This window comes from Mus caroli, chromosome X (assembly GCF_900094665.2).
Source record: "Mus caroli chromosome X, CAROLI_EIJ_v1.1, whole genome shotgun sequence".
NCBI classification, from domain to species: Eukaryota; Metazoa; Chordata; class Mammalia; order Rodentia; family Muridae; genus Mus; species Mus caroli.
Genome location: NC_034589.1, coordinates 144,552,162 through 144,570,762, shown reverse-complemented (window position 1 = coordinate 144,570,762; position 18,601 = coordinate 144,552,162).

Below are 18,601 nucleotides of genomic sequence, written 5' to 3'. Positions count from 1 at the left end.
TCTCTAGCTGCATATGTATTGAAAGATGGCCTAGTCGGCCATCAGTGGAAAGGGAGGCCCATTTGGACTTGCAAACTTTATATGCCCCAATACAGGGGAATGCCAGGGCCAAAAGAATGGGAATGGGTGGGTAAGGAAGTGGGGAGGGGTATGGGGGACTTTTGGGATAGCATTGGAAATGTAATTGAGGAAAATACGTAATAAAATAAAAAAATAAATAAAAATAAATGATAAAAATAAAAAAAAAAATCCTGTCCAGATTACAGAAGGAATGTCTAGGTGAAGGCCTCTTAAAAGTGCCAAAACTGGTAAATGGATAGCAAGCATGAGAAGGCACACACTATCACTGTCCATTAAAAACAAAAACATGCAAAAACAAGAAGAAACATTAGAGTCACAGAGGAATTCATAGTATGAGAAAGGTTAAAGCATAACCATTTGACATGTATTACGATTTTAAGACATGGAGGGTGTACAGCTCTGACTCTTGTAAACTGGAATATATGATCAAGCTTCCAACTAAAGTATTTCATAGCTTCTTAAAACTGAAATTTGCAAGACCCTTTTACTGAAAACACCATCTACACAACTTTTCTTTTTGACTTGACTTTGGGATTTATTTTAAGTAAGATCGTGTTTAGCAGCAGTTCCGATTTTGTTTGGTTGTTTGAACTAATATAATATGTTCAGGATTCTTTGTACTATGTAACCTATTTTAACAACCCGGGTATTATATTTTTGCACAAGTGATGTCATGGACATTTGATGGCTTTTAGATGTTTAATGATAAATATAATTACTATAAGCATGCTAATGATCTTTCTTACTTATGTGTAGATACAAATTTACTGTTCATTTAAATAAATATAAAAAATGTGACTAGTGAATTATACAATTTAGAATGTATAAATTTGTAAGAGACAGTTAAGCTGTCTTCAAATGGTCATTAGCTCACTATATTTTCATTGGCAACAAATGACAGTTAATTCTGTACAATATTCAAATAATACATGAACTATCTGTCATCACAAAGTATCATACTTTTAAATGTATTTTCTATTTCTGAAAAGAAAGCATTCTTTAAATATAAAAAATAAAAAGTGAAAGCAAAAGACACTAAGATATCATTAGTACACATGAGTCACTGTAAAAACTAATTGCAATATTTAGTAGCTCTTCTCTCACATATATAATGAAGGAAAATGTCTCTAGTTTTTGAAAAACAAGAAATCAATATTTTGTGTTTCTTTCATTTTTGTGTTCATGAAAAACAGTAAAAAATTAAAGAAAACAAAACAAAAAAAAAACAAACAAAAAAACGAAATGATGGAACATCAGGAGACTGCCCCACCCGGGGGTCCATCCCCTAATCAGCCACCAAATGCAGACACTATTTCATATGCCAGTAAGATTTTCCTGAAATGACACTGATATATCTGTCCCCTGTGAAGCTTTGCCAATGCCTGGCAAATACAGAAGTGGATGCTCACAGTTAGCTATAGGATGGAACACAGGGCCCCCAATGTAGGAGTTAGAGAAAGTACCCAAGAGCTGAACGGGTCTGCAACCCTATAGGAGGAACAACAATATGAACTAATCAGTACCCAAAGAACTCATGTCTCTAGCTGCATATGTAGCAGAAGATGGCCTAGTTGGCCATCATTGGGAAGATGGTTTAGCATCATTGGTCTAGCAAACTTTATATGCCCCAGTACAGGGGAAAGCCAGGGCCAAGAAGTGGGAGTGAGTGGGTAGGGGAACAGGGCGTGGGAGGGGGGGAGGGTATAGGGGACTTTTGGGATAGCATTTGAAATGTAAATGAAGAAAATATCTTATAAATATATTTAAAAAACAGAATAAAACAACTGAGTCTACATATCTTCATCAGAAAGAAATGAAGTCTTTAATTACTGCTCATAGGAAAAATAAATAAGATAAAACTTGATTTTAGGAAATGGGGAATCACTAGTCTTTACATTTCCAGCTTACTGCTTTTAGAAACTTTTATCCTCCTAACTTGAGTTATTTACTTCACCTAGGTTTTTAGTACAGTTGTAGTCTCATAAATTTTACAGTGTGCTTGTATTCCCCAGAAATGGTCATTTTTCCTAACAGGGCGAGTACATGATGCATCTCTATGTTTATAGTATTTGGATTTATGGAGAAGCTTGGGGATTAGTATGACTTCAGAATTTTTAATTCATTTTGTATTAAACTTTCCTTATAACAAAGAATGTGACTACTACATTTAGAATTTACAGAGACCCATATAGACACTATGCACATCTCACACACATATCTACCTCCTAATGCATAATCTCATCAGGTCTATCTTATTTCTCCCAATAATTATTGAATTTCAAAAGTCCTTGGGGCATGTGTCTGCCAATCTGTTTTAAAACAATAATGATTTCATGATTCATTCAGTTTTCCACCTATTCAGTACAGGTGATCCCAGCACATAATTCCTTTTCATATCCAGTGTAAATCTTTTTGTTAATTTAAAATTTTTAATTTTTATGAGAATTTCATAAATGAGCATTATATCTATATTACTCCTTCTCTTTCCTCTCCTCCCTCCAACTCCTCTTGTGTACCCCAAATCAATCTAATTATTTTGTTATATATATTGTACATACACATATATACAAATGTATACATATGTGCATATGTGTTTGTGTGTGTGTGTGTGTCAGAGAGAGGGAGAGGGAGAGAAAGAGAGAGAGAGAGAGAGAGAGAGAGAGAGAGAGAGAGAGAGAGAGATGCTGCTAAGGGGACTAGGGGACTAGTACCCTCGGACCATTTTCCTAGTTACTTTGGAAGAAGTTTCAGATCAATTTTTTCTCATCTATCTTCATTTTCATTGCTGCTATGCTTGGACAGTCAACTAGTGGAAGTCAATACATAAAATGCAGCAGACTGAGGAGAATCAAAGGAACATTCAGCCAAAATTACTGTATGGAATGTCACTGAAGCTTACTTTAGAGTTGAATGTACCCATGTGTGAGTGAACCAATAGATTTCTTCAACATATATCCCAGGAGAAATAAGATTTCCTGTGACATATTTTTGATTCATCCCAAATGATATGGGGCCCAGAGCAAACATTTTTCTATGTTGGTCCCACATTTCTCATGCATTGAGAAGAAGTTTTTTATTAAATCAAGTGCATCTGTTCCACCTGTCACTCTCTATAAGTAAAAATTAAATAGAGAAAAGACGTGTGGTTATTAAGTGTACTATTTTACAACTGACAACAAAATCTAGACCAAAATATTCTTGACTTTCCTATCTTGAGAGTTTCCTTCCCCTGGCTCACATTTTTGCCAGTTAGAACATTTATGAAATAGAGATACATTCTATAAAAATATCACCTTAATTTTGCAATAATTTGAATACAAAATTACTCTTCCACCGGAGAAAAATAATCCATTTTATAAAAGTGATTATCAACTAGATCAAGTGCTTTCAATTTTAGAATCCATAATGTGAACTGGCTGGACCATAATTAATACGTTCTAGAGTGAGCATTTTAAAAGTGTGTCTCTAATCATATCCAAAAGCCAAACTGTACAACTAGCATTGCAGATCTCAATGTCAAACACTTGGCATAGACCCAGGAGTATCCATCATTTTTTATACCAGTCTCTCTTCATTCTGCTGCAACCAAGTTACTCGAGCTCCTCCATTCACCATACCTATAACTCCCTAAGACCTTGCCTCTCAGGCAAGAGAAGATTAGCTTAGATCTTTCCTGTAGCCCCTCTCATCCTTTTATCCAAGCCCATCTCTCTTCTTCCGCCATGAGCTGATCTACAGAAGTGCTCTTTACCAGGTAACACAACACTTTCCTAAGATTCAGAGAGGGCAACAACAACAACAACAAAATCAAGGAATGAAATACCCACTTAAGAAAGACAACAAAAACATCAACACCTAGAATTGCCTCAGTCATCATAATTCCAGATACTTAGACACCAGCACAAAAATACAAACATTAACAAACATGACAATATGTCTCTAGAAGAACCCATTACAGTGGTCCCTGAGATATGCAATAAAGATGAATAACAAAAAAATTACTTCCAAATAGCAATTATGAGTAAATCTCTTAATGAAGATCTTGAAAATGCTAACAATTGAATGAGGTGATGAAAACAATTCATGACATGAAAATAGAATTTAACAAAGAGATAGAACCACTAAAGAACATCTAAACTGCAATGAAACAGGAAATGAAAAAATTAAGAAGATCAAACAAAAACTTCAGAGGTAAGCTTACCAATTGAGTTGTAAGACATGGAAGAGAGAATCTTATGTGTTCAGAACAAAGTGGAAGAAATGGGTAACTCAAACAATGTTATATCTAAAACAATAATCAGGTAAAAAACATACAGGCAATCTGTTATGCTATGAAAAGACTAAATCTATGAATAATAAAAAAGTGGCAGATGAAAAGAAAAGGTCAGAGGCACAAAAACATTTTCAATAAAATCATAGAAGAAATTTTCCTAACCTAAAGAAAAAGGTGTCTATCAAGGCCCCTAAAACCTGGGTGCTGTCCCGAGGCGAAAAGTTCACGGAAACTTAGTCTCCTGGGATTGTGGCATCCTGTATAAAGAATGCTCCAATATCCTTGCTTTAGTTGGTAAAAGTGTGTTTTCCCTTAATATTGCTTTATTACAAGTGCACTACACAGAAATTTACCATTATCTAGGAAGAAGGAAGTTTGTGACTAAAAAGGAACCAGAGTAGATACTTAGAACTATAGGTAGCTGAGTTACACCCATATACAGTATTTACAATGGCCTAGGGGGAAGGTGGACTATACAATATACTAGAGTAGGAACTATGGCAAGGGCACAAAGCCCTTGCCCCTGGCTTCTAAGATTAAGTGGCCCTTAGGTGGAGCTGTTTTTGATCCCAGTTGTTAACATTGAGTTTTACCCCAGTTGGTTCCTGCCAGTTCTTCAGTGTTTGCATTCCTCTGTTTTGTGTGAGAATCCAGTAACTTCTTTGTACCTTGCAGGTCTGTCACCCAACTTCCCTATTTTCTTCTGTATAAAAAGTTTGATGCTTGATTTGACAAATTACATTCAGATCCACACTCCCTTATGTGGAGTCTGTCTGTCAATTCCAACTGACTCCTTGCCCACCTGCATCAGAGATTCGTTTCACGCAGACAAGGGGCTAAGAGGGTCTGCGGCAATAATCAAAACAATAAATGTACAGACCAAATGAAGGAGATATAAAACTATTAGGGAAATAAAACAACTTCTATAATAAAGGCAAACCCTATAGAATAACACCTAACTTCTCAAGGAGATTCTAAAAGCCAGAGGGGCCTGGATATATATGTATAATCTTTGCCACAGATGCCATCCCAAACTACTAGCCTCAACACAACTATGAATTACGATCAACAAAGAAAGAAAAGCATCCCACAATACGACCAAATTTGCACAATTTCTAACTACACATCCAGATATACAGAGGTACTAGAGAACTTAGTCTGAAGAGGTTAACCATATCTGAGAAATGGGATATGGAATGAAAAATCCAAGACCAGTAAATCAAAAGGAGAACACATTATAACAAGAAAATCACAGGAATCAATAAATACTGATTATTTTAAATTCATTATTAATGGTTTCAACACTCCAATAAAGAGACAAATACTAACAGATTGGATTTAAATATGGAGTATGTATTTATCCTGCATCCAAGAAACACACATCACAATCAAGAATAGATTTTACCTCAGGGTAAAAGATTGTAAAATATATCCCAAGCAAATGGACCCAATAAGTAAGAAGATGTAGCCATTTTAATATCTAAGAAAATAAGCATTAAACCAAAACTAACCTGAAAAGCTACATACTTTTACTACTCAGGATACTACATACTCATCAAAAAGGCAACTAAGAGAATATTGTAGCACTAAACATATATGCAGAAAACATTAGGGTACACAAGCACATTTATGGCAAAAAGTCACATATTAAGCCTTATACCATGATGATGGATGAATTCAGTATCCAGTTGTCTCCAATAATCAGGCCATACAGAAAAAACTAAACAGAAAAAAATGCCAGATTTAAATAATGCAAAGAATAAATGAAACAGAGAGCTGATTCTTTGAGAAAATCTGTAAGACTAGAAAAAGCTTATCCAAATTACTGAAAGACAGAGAGACAAATTTCAAATTAGAAAAATTAGAGAGGAAAGAGAGGGCATTACAACAGACAGTGGGGACATTCAGAGAATCATAAGGACATATTTTAAGAATCTATGTTCTGGGGTTTCAATTCTATTCCATTGATCCATGTGTCTGTCTCTGTACCAATACCATGCTTTTTTTTTTTTTTTTAAATCACTATTGCTCTGTAGTAAAGCTTGGGGTCAGGAATGGTGATTCCCATCTATTAAAAAAAAAGGATCATATATGAAAGTGTTTAGGACATCGTTCTTATTTTTTAAAGCTGAATAGAAAGTGTAGATAGTATTATCATATATTTATTATCATTCACAAATAAATATAAAATATAGCAAATGTTAATAAATGTTCACTGATAGAAAAGTTAAAAAAAAACAACAACAACAAAAAGAATTTTGCTATTCTTTTTTTTTTCCTTTTTTTTTTTTTGACCTTTCCAGATGAATTTGAGAATTGCTCTTTCCATGTCTTTAAAGAACTGTGTTGGAATTTTGATGGGGATTGCATTGAATCTATAGATTGACTTTGGTAGGATGACCATTTTTACTGTTAATTCTGCCAATCCATGAGCATAGGAGATCTCTCCATTTTTTGAGATCTTCTTCGATTTCTTTCTTGAGGGACTTGAAGCTATTGTCATACAGGATTTTCACTTGTTTGGTTAGAGTTAACTCAAGATATTTTATATTATTTGTGGCTATTGTGAAGGGAGTTGTTTCCCTAATTTCTTTCTCAGCCTGTATATCCTTTCTTTGAAGAAAGGCTACTGATTTATTTGAGTTAATTTTATATTTGGCCACTTTGCTGAAGTAGTTTATCAGCTGTAGAAGTTCACTTGTAGAATTTTGGGGGGTCGCTTATGTACGCTATCATATCACCTGCAAATATTTGATACCTGTATTTCTTCTTTACCAATTTGTATCCTCTTGATCTCTTATGGTCACTTTTGCTTTGACAAAGATGCCAAAAACAAACAATGGAAAAAAAGAGAAGCATCTTCAATAAATGGTGCTGGTCTAACTGGCTGTCTGTATGTAGAAGAATGAAAATGGACCCATATTTGTCACTTTATACAAAGCTCAAGTCCAAGTGGATCAAAGACCTCAACATAATACCAGATACACTCAATCTAATAGAAGAGAAAGTGAGAAAGAGCCTTGAACTCATTGTCACAGGGGGAAATTTCCTAAACAGAACTCCAATGGCTCATGCTCTAAGATCAAGAATTGATAAATGGGACCTCATGAAACTTGAACAATTCTATAAGGCAAAGGACATAGTCAATAAGACAAATTGGCAGCCTACAGTTTGGGAAAATATCTTCACTAACCCTACATCCTGTAGAGGATAATATCTAAAATATATAAAACCTCAAGAAGTCAATCACCAAAAATCCAAACAACCCAATCAAAATATGGGGAATAGAACTAAACTGAGAATTCACAACTGAGGAATCTCGAATGGCTGAGAAGCAGCTAAAGAAATGATCAAAGTCCTTAGTGATCAGAGAAATGCAAATTAAAATGACCCTAAGATTACACCTTACACTAATCAGAATGTCTAAGATCAAAACCCCAGGTGATAACACATGTTGGAGAGGATGTGGAGAAAGAGGAACAGTCATCCATTGCTGGTCTGATTGCAAACTGGTACAACCACTCTGTAAATCAATCTGGAGATTCTCAGAAAATTGGAAATAGATCTACCTGAAGATCCAACTATGCCACTCTTGAGAATATACCCAACAAATACCCACACCATGCCACAGGGGAAGCTGTTCCACTATGATCATAGAGGCCTTATTTGTGATAGCCAGAAGCTGGAAACAACCTAGATGTCCCATGGCAGAAGAATGGATACAGAAAATGTGGTTCATTTACATAATGGAATACCACTCAGTTATTAAGAATGAGGACATCTTGTGTTTTGCAGGCAATTTGATGGAACTAGAAAGTATCATCCTGAGTGAAGTAACTCAGACCCAAAAGGAAGTACATGGTAAGTACACATTAATACATGAATATTAGCCAAAAAAAAAAAAAATGTCCAGAATGCCCAAGATACATTTCACAGAATTCAAAAAGCTCAAAAAGCTGAAGTGCTGAAGTGAGGATGCCTCAGTCCCACTTGAGAGAGAGAAGAAAGCAATCACAAGTGGGGAGAGAGGGAGGGACCTGGGAGGGAAAGTGGACAGGGTGGGTAGAGGGAAACCTGATCTGGTATTGGGTGAGGGAAAAGGACTGAATCCCCAAGAGCCAGCAGAAAGAATGCAAACAGGCAACCTCCAGAAATAGGAGGTTGGGGGACCCTCCAGAATGCAACAGAGACATAGGAGGTGAGAGACTCTCAGGACTCAAAGGGAGGGATTGTAGATGAAAAATACCCTACAGTAGGGAGAGGGAACTTACAGAGCCCACATCCAGCAGGAAGACAAGACATCACAGTCACATCTCTGACCCATAATTGTCCCTGTCTGAAAGAATTACGGGATGAAAATGGAGAGGAGCCAGAGGAAAAGAAAGCCCAGTGACAGAACCAAAGTGGGATCCAGATTAAGGGGAGGTCCCAAGACCTGACACTATTACTGAGGCAATGGAACTCTCACAAAAAGGGACCTAGCATGACTGTCCCCCGAAAGACCCATCAAGTAGCTGAAAGAGTCAGATGCAGATATTTGCACCCAACCAATAGACAGAATAGACAGAATGGAGACAGGGGTGTGGGGAGGAGGTATGGGATGTGAAACAGTTGGAAGGTGGATGGTGGGGAGGGGAGAATAAAATATGGAGTGTAAAAATAATATATACTCCATCAAAGTGAAAAGTCTAAAACAAATGAATGAATTTACTGATATGTATGACCTATCAAAGATCAATAAGCAATTTTAACAGAACTCCAGTGAAATAGAAGCAGTAACAACTCTCCCAAGGAAAAAAAAAAAATCCAGGGCCAGATGGATTCAGCATAGAATTCAACCAAGTCTTCAAAGAAGAATGAATGTCATTACTCCTTAAATTATTCCTCAGAGTAAAAACTGCCTCATTCCATATACAGGGCCACAATTACTGATATATAACCAGAAACAGATTCACAAAAGATTACAGACCAATATCCCTTATAAACCTAGATGAAAATTTTCTAAAAAATACTTGCAAACGAAATCCAAGAACATATCAAAAAGGTTAACCAAGTTGATCGAGTAGGTTACATCCCAGAGTGCAGGAATGGTTTGATATACATAAACTGATAAACATAATCCACCATATAAACAGATGGAAAGACAACTCTTCATGACAAAAGTCCTAGGTATATTTCAATATATATTCATGATTCATTAAATAGGATTAGGATTTTTATCTTTTATATAATACCTTTTGCAACACCTCAAGATCACAACATTTAGAGCCTTCTGGAAGAAATCTACTGTTAGCATAGCTCCTAAAGTTTTAGTAAACTATTTGGATAATATTCACAACATGAGTTTATGTTAGTGTCTTGCACACACACACACACACATCTTCCTGATCCAGTAAGGATTCCTTTCAGTCTATTGCTGCTCTGTTGCCTTTGTCTGTTTGTGTGCTATGGGTAAAAACATTACTTTCCCTCAGTTTAAGAAAGAGATTTTGATACCCATAAAATCAACAGAAAAGTGTGAACTCATGAGAAGTTTTCAACAGACAACCTCTATATTTGTACAATGAAGTATCTTGACAATAACTATACCCTGATATAAAAATACCATAGTGACGCTAATTACAAGTTCGTAAAAATCTTCAGCTTCATTTTAGTTAAATGAATGAAAAACTGTCAATGCTTCAGTTGTTTAAAGACTTTTCAGAATTGCTTACAGCCTTAAGCCACTGTTTACAACTCTTCAGGCATGCAATGAGACACACTGACTCAACCACAGGAGCGAATCTATGAGTTCCAGTGGTTGACTGGGATTTAATGTTTTTTTCTTTTTCTTTGGAAAGGCCTAATTATGTATCCATAGTCAAAACATTTACTTCTTAGCATTTCTAAACTGAAATATTCATGGAAGAAAAAAAATCAAAGTTAAAACTCCAACTTTTTAGTATATAAAGATTTATTCTTTGAAGATACACTCCATTAATTGCTAGCATACATATGGTTTCTTTGTCCTATTACTATCAATAACAAAATGATTTGATAAAAATATTAGCATAAAGTGATATAACTAAGTTGAAAAAGAGAAGGATTAAGAAGAGGATGTTAAAATACTGCTAACTTGTTTGAAATTTAAAAGTTATAGGTATTTCAAAGAAAGTGTTTTGCAGGTGAAGCTATAAAATCAGCCAATCTTTAAGACATCTGTGAAGTACCAATATAAGAGATCCTTTAAAAACAACAATAAAGATGAATCTTAACACAGTATTGGTTGAAGACAAACAAAAAAGGCTTTAAAGGGACCATGTTTTGTGGAATAAAATAAAACACCATAATCATAAAATATTAAAATGCAGGAACTGGGGAATGGGTAGTTGTGGTGGAGCACACTTACAATCCTAGCACTAGAAAAATCAAAGGCAGGAAGATCAAGAATCCTTATCCACACATATAGTTTGGGGCCAGCCCTGTTACTCAAAGCCTTGTTAAAAATAAACTGAAAGTGGAGGATAGTTATGGAATATATTATGTTTATATTTCTATTAAAAGACCTAACTTGACACAAACTATTAGCATCAATGAAGAAACTTTAAACAAAGTGTTTCTAGGTTTGTCTAGTGTTTATCAAGAAATAAATCAAATTAGTGTCTTTGATAAATAAGGAAGTATATCATACAAAATGTCAATAATTATATAAAGGACCCCTTCTCCATTTACAATACAACCATAAAGCACATATCTTATAGACAAATGTTAGACTCCAACCACATTTATTAAACAGATGATTTTCAAATATCTATGCAAGCATTTTATTGTTAATGCAATCCCACAAAACCATAGCAGGTTAAACTTTGGAATTCACATTATATTCCTATGCTAAATGGAAACTAACGCGAAATTCCCTTTTACCTGCTTTAACTCTGCCATAAAATTAGCCAGAGTAGAGAAATAAGTAAGAGGAGAGTTATAAATCACTATCTGTCAAATTGAAAAGCAAGCATGAAAATTGGTCTAAGATCGAAGAAAGATTCCTCCCTAAGGCAAAAGAATGTTTTCGTACATCTTTATAAATAAAGTTTTGTCAAGCTATGAGGGAAATATACTCTTATAAATAGGGTTGTTAGGAAGCCAGCCCTATGATACTCCAATGTAATGTATTTTGACACACACAAAAAAATTTCCCTCCTGAGACTGGTATATAATTGCTAATCATCCCAGATGTTGTGAATCTAAACTCATCAGTGACAGAAATAAATCTGTGAGTTCTGATATGTGCCACACTATTACAGTTCCAGTGACTTCACACCAATGGGACATTCAAACTGCTAAGTAGCATAATTAGTTACCGATAAGTATATGACATTAATTATTCCTGAGCTAAATCCATGGAACAAATTGAAAATGTTCTTTATCATATATATAAGTAAATGAAATTAAAATAGTACTCAGCTTGTAAGCATTCAGACATTGACAATGTATATACTTCTAAATACCTAGAATTGATATTCTACTACATAATTTTTAAAATGAAGTATTACCCTACCATCACTTTGCAATTTATCAAATCTTTCTCAAATAAGACATCTAATTTTATATTCAAAACAATTGGAGTTGTTTTTCAGCTATGCCTTGAAATAACGCAACTGTCCTTTTACTACAGAATGGAATATTCTCTTTAAAAGTAATTGTAAAACAGGTGATTTTTCTTTGGAAATATTATTTGGCATATTTTAACGTTTTCACTCACCTCAGGAAACATAGCCTGCAAATCTCCCAAGGATCCTTCAACCTACAACTTAAGTCAAGGCTTGTTTATTTAAAATGTAACTGGTCATTTCTATTCCATGATATATCCAGAAAATGTACTCCTTCCATAACGTGTTTTGTTAGAATTGGTATCTAGAGTAGCTATTCTTTATATTCAGGCATAGCCCAAGTATTAACCAAGAACCGTGTTTTTCAGATATATGCTCTAGGACTGGGCTCAAGAACTCTGTATTTTGAATGATTGTGGTTTTGCTGTTATAGTTGTTTATTTGTAAGTTTAAAGAAAAGTGTTTAGATTAATGTTCAGAATTATGCTGGGTTAGTTAAAGGGTGGTTGTAGATTCTTCTCCAAGGTCTATGACTTCACTAATACTGAGTACTTGCTTTCCAGTAGACATGGTTTCCCCTTGTTGAGTGAGTCCTTAAGCCCCAATTAGAGAGCTGTTAATTACCATCAAGATTTGCCTAGCACTACTGTGCTCTCAGGTTTATCACGCTATAGTGGTCATTGATGTGATTCGTAGGCATCATAGCTGGGTAAGATTGTTGGTTGCCTCTATACTTTGGAAGTTTACATTTCCCCTTCTGGTACCATGAAAGCCAGTCAGAAAGGGGACATTCAGGTCAATCCCACCTAAAAGCCAAGGGGCCACAGAGACCTTTTTCTGAAGTGCATGATTTCTTTAGTAATAGAGACATACCTTCTACCTCTGGAAGGCAATCAAGATCAAAAGCAATAAGATATATGTTTTGAGAGTCCTTGGACAAAACAAACCAACAATTATAAAGAAAGTTTCTTATGTCTGGTAATAGGAGGTTTTATTTAGTTGATCTTTGGCTTTTGAAAGGTGCATTTGTCAGTCCAGTTGAGAGTCCATTTAAACTGAATATTTGCATTTAAAGATAAACATATTATTTACACATTATATATACAAAATTATGCACCAAATTATGTATATTATAGGGTTTTTAAATAGTTGATAATATGGTTCCTTATGACTTATAAGGCTATTCTTATTGTTATTGTATTCTACTCTCTCCTTCTGTATGTACCTCCATATTCCTAACTAGAGACTTTGATCTTTCCATTTCCCTGATCAGATTACATGTACAATTGGATTCTGCTACACCTCAACCTCCCCTACTCCAGCAATGATCCATGTAGCTGTCTTTTACCTCTCTGTGGGTGTGTCTTTCTTCTACACTCCTTCACCCTTTCAACCCCCTAACATAAGATAGGAGAGAAAAACAGAATAGAAAGGATAGGAGGCAAAGCTATTATTAGACTACTTCTTGCTGGTTAGGGGCATTGATTTGCTTGGGGCAAGTTTGATCTTTTCAGTCAGGCTACCTAATTTCTTTTTTCTTCTTTGTACACTACTACTTAACAAACTACAAACAATAACAACCAATGAAAAACCCATCATGCCTCTTGGGGCCCTAGCAATTATACACTCTTTTAAAAGTTCCTAGAATTCCAAATGTCTCACAAGCCCAGAAACTATGTGCAGCTGGCAAAACCATGCCTGTATAAGGGCACGAGGGAAATCATGAGCAGCTTCTGTGGGCAGTCTGAAATAGCCCCACGTGCCACACCTGGGATTAAAAGGAAAGCACATTCCCAAAATTCTCACTGCAGGTACCTTTTTTACTTTCTTTGTTCTTACAGTTTCTCCAGGATACATATTCACATCTGAACATCTGGAGCTAGGAGCATCCAATGAGAAAGAACATGTGACATTTGTCTTTCTGGGTCTGGGTTACTTGACTAAATATAATCTATTTTTTAGTGCCATCAATTCTCTTTCAAACTTCCTGATATCATTTTTCTTCAGAGTTGAATAGAATTCTATTGTATATACATACTACATTTTTGTTATCCATTCATCAGTGGTAGGATATTTAGGTTGTTCTATCTTTTATTTATTGTGAATAGAGCAACAGTAAACATGGCTGAGAAACTATCTGTTGAGTTGACTATAGGAGATTCCTTTGGACATACACAATGGAGTGATATAACTGATCATCCAATAGATTCATTTATGGCATTTTGAGAATTCTCTACACAGATATCCATAGTGTTTCACTAGTTTGAAATCCCACTAACAGTGAATGAGGGTTCTCTTTGCCCTGCATTCTCTCCAGCATTTTTTGCTGGTTGTTACACCTGATCTTTGCTATTCTGACAAGGGAAAGATAAAATTGTGTAGTTGTTTCAATGTACATTCTGATTTCTGGGAGAGAGGAACAGGTTGGGGTCTTTTTGAGATATTCCTTTTTCTTCTTATAAGTACTCTCTATTCTGGTCATGTGTCTGTTTTTCAAATGTGTCTTTGTGATTGAGTCCTTGATATATTGTGGATATTAATCTTTTTTTTTCACATGTATAGCTAGCAAATATTAACTCCTGTTTTATAGGTTTGTTCTTCAAGCAGTTGATTGCTTCTTTAGCTCTGCAGAAGCTTTTCAGTTTTATAAAGTCTAAATTTTTTTTTCAATGATTGGCCTTAATTCTGGGATAAACAGAATCCAGAAAGAAAAAGAAAGAAAGAAAGAGAGAGAGAGAGAGAGAGAGAGAGAGAGAGAGAGAGAGAGAGAGAGAGAGAGAGGGAGTTAGTTCTTTCAAGTACCTATCTCATGTTTGATAATACCTACATTTTTAATAGAAAATTAAGTTGTTCAAATTTTATATTTAGGTCTGTGGTCATTTGAGTAGGCTTTGCCCTTGGAAAGCAGCATGTACTATTAGGAGGTGTGGTCTTGTTGGAGGAAATGTGTCACTTCATAGGTGAATTTTGAGTGTTGCTAGTGCTCAAGCACTGTTCAGTTTCTTCTCTTGCCTTCAGATCACATTGATCTCTTGACTCCTGCAGCACCAATTCTACCTGCAGGATGCCATGCTTATCACTTCCCACCATGATAACAATGGACTGAACCTCTGAAAATGTAAGCCAGCTCCAATTAAATCTTTATCTTTATGCGAATTGCATTGGTCATAGTGTCTCTTTACAGCAATGAAACCCTCACAAAGACAAGGTCTATGTTCCTTTTGGAGTTAGATTTTGTGCAGGCTGACAGATATGTGTCTAATTTCATTCTTTTACATATGAATATCCAGTTTTCCCCAGAGCATTTGTTGAGAATGCTTTCTTTTCCTCAGTTTATATTTTTGGCATTTTTTTAAATATTAGGTGACAAAAACAATGTGCATTCATATATGGAACTTCAATATTTTCTATAAACCCACATGTCATTTTTTGTGCAAATGCTATATGCTTTTTATAACTATGTGTCTTTAATATATCTTATTGGTTATTTTATTTATTGATATTTCAAATGTTATCCCCTTCCCAGCTACCCCTCCACAAACCTCCTATCCCTTCACCCCTTCCCCTGCCTCTATGAGGGTGCTCCTCCACCTGCCCACCCATTCCTGCTTTCTGTCCCTGGCATTCCCCTAGACTGGGTCATCCAGCCTTCACATAACCAAGGGCCTCTCCTCTCATTGATGCCCAACAAGGCCATCTTCTGCTAAATATGCATCTGGAGCCATGGGTCCCTCCATGTATACTCTTTTGTTGGTGGCTTAGTCCCTGGGAGCTCTGGGGCTACTGGTGGGTTCATATTGCTGTTCTCCCTCCCTCTAACTCTGTTTTTTTGGGAGAGTGGAGTTCAAGATTATTTATGGTATCTGGGGTCTTTTGTGGTTCCATATTAACTTAAGGGTTATTCTATTTCTGTAAGGAATGAGATGGAGATTTTGACTGGAATTACATTGACCCTGTAAATAGCATTTAAATTGGTAAGTTTTATAAATATTAATTCTATCAATACATGAGCATGGGCTGTATTTCCATTTTCTAGGGTCTTTTTTCTTTTTCTACCAAGATTTGAAGATCTCATTGCAGAACACATTTGCTTTCTTTTCTAGTTTTATTTTTTAGATATATTTATGTTATTTTGAATGTAAATGTTTCCATGATCTCCTCTGAATGTTCGTTGTTATTTTATTGGAAAGCATTGATTTGTGTAAGTTGGTTCTATATTCTGCCTCATTGCTGAATTTGTTTATCATGTCTAGAAGTTTCTGGTAGAATTTTTGGATCTCATATATAATATCATATCATCTGCAAATAGGTATAGTTTAGTTCTTTCTTTGTGACAAACCATCAATTTCCTTCTCTTTCCTTATTTTTCCCACTTGTATGTTGAGCACATTATTGAAAAAAAGTGAAATTAGTAGACATCCCTGTCTCTTCCCTGACTTCACTGAGATTTCTCCAAGCTTTACTCCATTTAGGATAATATTGTCTGTTAATTTCTCATATAGAAAGGCTTTTAAAATAATATTTTTGAGATGATCGTGTGATTTTTTTCTTTATATTATATTTATATTAACTTTTTTCTTTATATTATTATTTATATTAACTATTTAAATTCAACCATGCCTTCATATCATGGATGAAGTCAGTTTTGTCATTGTGGATAACCCTTTTAATGTATGTTTTAATTATGGTTGCAAGTTGTTTTATTGAGTATTTTATTTCTTAGTCTAAGTTTATCAGGGATATTGGCCTAAACTTTTCTTTTTCTTTCTTTCTTTGTTTTGATACAGTAGTGACACTGTCTTCAGAAAAGAAGCTTGGGAATGCTCCTTCTATTTCTACTTAAAAAATAAATATTAGTTTGAGAAGCACTATCTATACATCTTCTTTGAAAGTCTGCTAGAATTCTCCAGTGAATCTATCTGGTCTTGAACTATTTTTTTTAGCTGGAAGGCTTTTTATTGCTATTTAAATCTCTTGAATGTTTATGGGTCTGTTTAGATTGGTGATTTTTTTAGTTGACTTTTAATAGTTTTGCTGAATCTAAAAATCCATCCTATTGGGGGTCCATCTTTAGGTAGTACAGGTTTTTTTTTAATCTTCTTTATAATATTTTGAATGTTTTAGTGTTTTTTTAAATTTTCCCTGTCCATTTATGATTATGTTTATTTGGATCTCCTCTCTCTCTCTCTCTCTCTCTCTCTCTCTCTCTCTCTCTCTCTCTCTCTCTCTCTCTCTCTCTCTCTCTCTCTCTCTCTCTCCCCCCCCCATCTCCATCTCCCTCTCCCTCTCTGGCTAGTTGGGCCAGCTGTCTGTAAATCTGTTTTATCTATCCAAATACCAGCTTTTAGAATTGTTTTAGAATTGTTGATTTATTGTATTGTTTTTTGTTGTTGTTGTTGTTGTTTCTATTTCACTGATTTCCACTCTCATTTTTATTATTTCTTGCTGTCAAGTAGGTCTGGATTTGGTTAATTCTTGTCATTCTAACTTTTGGTTTGCCCCCCCTTTTTAAATTTTTTTTATTACATATTTTCCTCAATTACATTTCCAATGCTATCCCAAAAGTCCCCCATATTCTCCCCCCCCCTACTTCCCTACCCACCCATTCCCATTTTTTTGACCCTGGCGTTTTTTGGCCCTGTACTGGGGCATATAAAGTTTGCGTGTCCAGTGGACCTCTCTTTCCAGTGATGGCCGACTAGGCCATCTTTTGATACATATGCATCTAGAGTCAAGATCTCCGGGGTACTGGTTAGTTCATAATGTTGCTGCACCTACAGGGTTGCAGATCTCTTTACCTCCTTGGATACTTTCTCTAGCTCCTCCATTGGGGGCCCTGTGATCCCTGGATATGGCAGTCTCGAGATGGTCCATCCTTTTGTCTCACCTCCAAACTTTGTCTCTGTAACTCCTTCCATGGGTGATTGTTTCCAATTGTAAGAAGGGGCAAAGTGTCTACACTTTGATCTTTGTTCTTCTTCAGTTCCATGTGTTTTGTAAATTGCATCTTATATTTTGGTATACTAACTTTCTGGGCTAATATCCACTTATCAGTGAGTACATATCATTTGATTTCTTTTGTGATTGTGTTACCTCACTCAGGATGATGCCCTCCAGGTCCATCCATTTGTCTAGGAATTTCATAAATTCATTCTTTTTAATACCTGAGTAGTACTCCATTGTGTAAATGTACCACAATTTTTGTATCCATTCCTCTGTTGAGGAGCATCTGGCTATTATAAATAAGGCTGCTATGAACATAGTGGAGCATGTGTCCTTCTTACCAGTTGGGACATCTTCTGGATATATGCCCAGGAGAGGTATTGCGGGATCCTCTGGTAGAACTATGTCCAATTTTCTGAGGAACTGCCAGAGTGATTTCCAGAGTGGTTGTACAAGCTTGCTATCCAATCAACAATGGAGGAGGGTTCCTCTTTCTCCACATCCTCACCAGCATCTGCTGTCACCTGAATTTTTGATCTTAGCCATTCTGACTGGTATGAGATGGAATCTCAGGGTTGTTTTGATTTGGATTTCTCTGACGATTAAAGATGTAGAACATTTTTTCAGGTGCTTCTCAGCCATTCAGTATTCCTCAGGTGAGAATTCTTTGTTTAGCTCTGAGCCCCATTTTTTAATGGGATTATTTGATTTTCTG